This window comes from Otolemur garnettii, unplaced genomic scaffold (genome assembly GCF_000181295.1).
Source record: "Otolemur garnettii isolate 467f Iridium unplaced genomic scaffold, OtoGar3 scaffold00013, whole genome shotgun sequence".
Taxonomy (NCBI): Eukaryota; Metazoa; Chordata; class Mammalia; order Primates; family Galagidae; genus Otolemur; species Otolemur garnettii.
In genome coordinates, this window is record NW_003852408.1 from 431,486 (window position 1) to 437,132 (window position 5,647).

General features: G+C 40.2%; 1 protein-coding gene across 1 annotated transcript in view; it reads right to left on the bottom strand.

Moving 5' to 3' along the window:
* The window catches only part of DGKD (diacylglycerol kinase delta), a 122,630-nt gene extending 117,279 nt beyond the window's left edge, over positions 1-5,351 (bottom strand). The window contains exon 1 of the mRNA XM_023510327.1: positions 4,872-5,351. The gene's annotated coding sequence lies outside the window, so the exon portion shown is untranslated. The remainder of the gene's footprint in view (positions 1-4,871) is intronic.
* Positions 5,352-5,647: the final 296 nt, after the last annotated feature.

Below are 5,647 nucleotides of genomic sequence, written 5' to 3' on the forward strand. Positions count from 1 at the left end.
TGTTGGGTAGTATTCCTTCTTTTTCTATATTTTGGAAAAGGTTGAGTAATAGAGATACTAGTTCCTCTTTAAAGGTTTGGTAGAATTCTGATGTGAAGCCATCTGGTCCTGGGCTTTTCTTTTTAGAGATTTTCAGAACTTGATATAGGCCTGTTCAACATTTCCACTTCATTCTGGTTAGGTCTAGGAAGGTGGCATGCTTCCAAGTATTGGTCTATTTCCTTTAAATTTTCGTATTTCTGAGAATAGAGTTTCTTGTAATATACATTAAGGATATTTTGAATTTCCAAGAAGAATGTTTTCTCTTTCTTGCCTTCTTTCAGATTTACAATTCCTATTTTTCTCTTCTTTTAGTTTAGGTAACACATAGTCTATCACAATTGTTGTGGTCACCACACAGATGACAAAGCTCATCTCTTGACTGAAAAGGAGCAAATGCATAGAACAGTTATGCTCCATTTACCTCCTTCCTCACTTAAGTGACATGTTGTCATGTATTTTAATTCTATATATCTAAAACACAAAGACATGATTAACTTTTACAGTCAATAATTACTGGCCTCTTCCACATACATACCCTTTCAGTCACTCTTCATTCCTTCCTGCAACTCTAACCTCTCCCCTGAGATCATTTTCCTTTAGCCAAAACAAACATGCCAAAAAAAAAAAAAAAATCCTTAACACTTCCTTTAGTGTGAGTCTGCTGGCAAAAACATGGTTTTCATTTACATGAAAGTGCCTTTTATTTACACTTTATTTCTGAAGGATCTTTCTGCCACATAAAGATTCTGGGTTAGTGCTTACTTTCTTTGAGCACTGACATTTCAAGCGACTTCTATTTTCCACTGTTTCTGTTAAGAACAAGCTGTCAGTCTATCCATTGCTCTCCAGCATATGGGGCCAGTGCCCTACTCATTGAGTCACAGGCACCGCCTATCCATTGCTCTTTTGAGGGCAATCTGTATCTTGCTATTTTTAAGACTCCCTTCATTGGTCAGCACCTGTGGCTCAAAGATGTAGGGCACCAGCCCCATATACCAGAGGTGGCAGCTTCAAACCCAGCCCTGGCTAAAAATTGCAAAAAAACAAAAAAAGGACTCCCTTCATTAATGGTTTTCAACAGTTTTATAGGCAAGGGTCAGTTAATGTCCTGAGAAATGTGTCACTAGATGATTTTGTCACTGTGTGAATGCAGAATGCACTTACACAAGCCTTGGTGGTCTAGCCTCTACACACCCAGGCTGTATGGTATATACTGCTAAGTACAACTTGTATGACGTGTTACTGAACTGAACTCTGTAGGCAATTATAACTCAATGAATGATAAAGTCTGTGTATCTACACATATCTCATCATAGATAAGTATGTTAGAAATATGGTATAAAAGATTAAAATGGTACACCTGTACAGAGCACTTACCAAACTGGAGCTTGGAGGCCTGGAAGCTGCCCTGGGTAAATGAGTGAGTGCAGGGAGAGTGAGCGTGAAGGCCTCAGGTGTTACTGCAGACTGCTACACACTTTATAAACACTGGACCCTTGGCCTACACTAAATATATAAAATTTATTTTAAAATTCTTTTTCTTTCTTCAACAATAAATTAATCTTAGCTTACTGTAACTTACTTTATAAGTGATTTAATTTTTCTGGCTTTTTGACTCTTCTGTAATAACAATTAGCTTAAAACACAAGCACGTACAGCAGAACGAAAGTATTTTTTCTTTATACCTTATTCTATAAGCTTTTTTCTATTAAGAAAAAAAAATTTTTTTTTTTACTTTTTGAACATTTTATTACAATTAACACACAAACACACACACACACACACATAAGCCGAGTCCTACACAGGACCATCAATATCATTTCCACATCTGGTCCCACTGGAAGGTCTCAGGGGCAGTAACAATTACGGATCTGTCAGTGCCTATAATAATAATAATGCCTTCTTCTAGAATAGTTCCGAAAGGACCTAGTTGAGGCTGTTTTATCATTAACTTTTTTTTGTAAGTAGATGGAACATACAATACAACATATAATATTGGCCAGGTCCTCACGCCTGTAATCGTAGCACTCTGGGAGGCTCGGGAAGGAGCATCCCTGGAGCTTAGGAGTTCAAGACCAGCCTGAGCAAGAACAAGACCCCATTTCTACCAAAATTAAGAGAAAATTAGCTGGGTGTTGTGGTGGGTGCTCGTAATCCCAGCTACTTGGCAAGCTGAGGCAGGATTGCTGGAACCCAGGAATTTGAGGTTGCTATGAGCAACACTGAGCAAAAAAACAAGAGCAACACTGTCTCAAAAAAAAAAAAAAAAAAAGTAGTAGTAGTATAGCAAATATATAAATCAGTAATATAGCTGTTCTTTTTTTTGTTTTGTTTTGTTTTTTTTAGTTTTTGGCTGGGCCAGGTTTGAACCCACCACCTCTGGTATATGGGGCCAGCGCCCTACTCCTTGAGCCACAGGTACTGTCCTATAGCTGTTCATTTTCAATATCAATATTATGTACTGTACAAAATCATAAACATCCTGGTGTTTCTTCAGATTGCATTTCAGATTACATAAATCTTCCGCCTTTTACAAAATCCTAAGTGCTAAACTTTTATACAACTGGCAATGCAGTACGTGGTTACCACAGCATCACCACAACCTGTGAGTAGCGCGTTGCACTAAGGCAGCTACGACATTCCCAGGCAACGGAATGTTTCAGCTTCATCATGATCTCATGGGACCTCCACCACACAGGTGCCAGGTCATTGACTAAAATTTAGTTAAGTGGTACGTGACTTTTATGAAGGGACCAGATGTAGTTTTGTTTGTGTTCACGGGGCTATGGAATCTGTGGGTGGTTATCTTTTTCTTTTTAGCTGTAGGAAATTTTCAGGCATTATCTTTTCAAATATTTTGTCCACTCAATTTTCTCTCTCCTCTCCTCTAACAACTAAACACAAGTCAGACCTTACTACACCTGTCTCCTACCATCTCTAAGTTTTTCTATTCTTTCATGTCTCCAGGTTTCCTTGCCCACATTTTCTCTTAGGCTATCAACTGTGTCAAATTTTTCAGTGTGTGTCTAATCTGCCCTTCTTCTGATTTCCTTAATTTTGACTATTAACATTTTTCAGTTTTAGAGTTTTCATTTGCAGGTGGGCACAGTGGCTCACACCTATAATCCTAGCAGTCTGGGAGGCTGAGGTGGGTGGACTGCTTGAGCTCAGGAACTTGAGACCAGTCTGAGCAAGACTGAGACTGCATCTCTACAAAAAACAGAAAAATTAGCCAGACATGGTGGGATGTACCTATAGAACCAGCAACTCGGGAGGCTGAGGCAGGAGAATCCCATGGGACCAGGAGTGTGAGGTTGTGGTAAGCTATAATGATCATGAGCTCAAGCCCTTGCTGATCTGTCTTTAAGTCTGTTGTTTCCGTGAGTTTTAATTCACGTGCCTTGCTTTCCTGTGTGTCTATTTTTTTTTACTGTAGCACAACCCCGAATTTATAAACTGGCTTGTGGAAGTAATTTGCAGCCTCAGATGATAGAGAAGATTAAAGTTTGCTTCTGTTAGGAACCTGAAGATAACAGTACTCTGGGATTATTTTAATCTAATTTTAGAGAAGGGAGATGATTTGAAGCAGAGCTGCAGTCCTTCCAAAGTCTTACTTTTAGCTCATCCCCACTCCTTGGAAGTGGCTTTTGGGGACTGCAACCCAAATTGGGGGAAAGGGGGTAAGGGGGAGGTATCACCCAGGATTGCTGTCCTTTGGCAGAACGCGATAGATACCTCAGCCTTCCAAAGCATTCTGACTCACAGAGCTCAGCCTCTGAGCGGCCAGTACACAGCCCTGTGATGGTCTCCTTCCTGCAGGGGCCCCAATCAAGTACCACAAACTTCATAGCTTAAAACAACAAAAATTTATTGTCTCAGTTCTGGAGGCTAAAAGTGTGGAATCAAGGGGTCAGCAGGGGCACACTAAGGCTCTAGGACAGGGTCCATCCTTTCCCTCTTCCAGCTTCTAGTGGTCCCCGACAGGGCCTGGTCTGCGACTCTGTAACTCCAATCTCTGACTCTGTTTTCACATGACCTTTTTCTGGGTCTCTATCCAAATCCCCCTCCTGTTTCTCTTATAAGGACACCAGACATTAGATTTAGAATTCATCCTAAATTCAGAATGATTTCATCTCAAGATTTTTAATTAAATATATCTGTAAAGACCCTATTTCCCAATTAAGTCAGACATATTAATATTACAAAGTTCCAGGTAGACTAGATTTTGGAAAAACACTAAGCCCCCTACAGGCCCCACTACTGATTCCATGGTCAAAAGCAGCTCCAAACGTTGCACTCACTTCCACAGACCTTCATCCTATCCAGACTCTAGTCCTGTAATTCAACATCATCTAATTAGCTGACTGTGCTAGGCACAATGGCTCCTCAGAGGCAGAAGTTGTTCTTTGCTACTCAACTTCCAGATCTCAGCCTATAGTCTCTTCCTCAAGAAGCCCTTTCCACACCTCTCTGCTATCAGAGCAAGTTCATCTATGTCCTCTCAAAGCACTCTGGCCCTCTCCTGATGAGTGCCCATCTACATCGCAACTTTACACTAACTAGGTGATTATTTTATTAACGTCTTCTAGACTGTCTCTGGGAGTCTATTCTATTGTTGTTCAGTAAGGTAGCACAACACTGAACAATGTTAAGACCTCAAATACTTGCTGAGTCAAACTGAATTAGTGAAATAAGAAAAACAACACCTACCCCATGGTAGTCCCACTAGTATTCAATAAATTAACAGTTTCTTTATAAGCTGTGTGTTGCTAATTTTCAGCTAGATTTGTTTTTATTTGCTCTTCTGGATGCCAGAAAAGGAGACTCACCCAGACCAGTCTGAGCTGGAGAAGATGGGGCCAGGGGAATGACTACTATTTGAGATACAAAAAGTAAACAATCTGAAAGACAAAAATAATCAGAAGCAACCATTTAGTGATGACATCCTGTGTATCAGGTACTATGTCCAGCGTTCTACAGAGATCTCATTTAACTCCATGAGTTGTCATCATCGTTCCTATTTCATAGATAAGAGAATTAATATTATCATTTGCATTTTGCAAATGTGAAAACTGAGGCTCAGGAACACACAGCTAACATCGTCATTACAACTGACCCAAGAGCTAATATATTCCCTGATTACTGATGAGGAAACCAAGTCCCAAGAGAGGTTAGAAACATATCCATGATTCCACGGTTCATAAGTAAAAGAGAAGGGTCTGAAACAACTTCATCTGAGACCAAAGTTTAGGCTGTGAAATCCTATCATGTACTAGCATTAAAAACCTTTACACTACTTCGCATTTACTAGGCTGGGTATAATCAAAAAGAAAGATAATAGGGCGGCACCTGTGGCTCAAAGGAGTAGGGTGCTAGCCCCATATGCTGGACGTGATGGGTTCAAACCCAGCCCCAGCCAAAAACTGAAAAAAAAAGAAAGATAATAACAACCACTGGCAAGGATGTGGAGAAAATGGAAGCCTCTTCATACACTGCTAGGAACGTAAAATGGTGTGGCAGCTTTGGAGAACACTGCGGCCGTTCCTCAAAAAGTTAAACACCATGTTATCACATGGCCCGTCAATTCTACTTCTAGGTGTACACC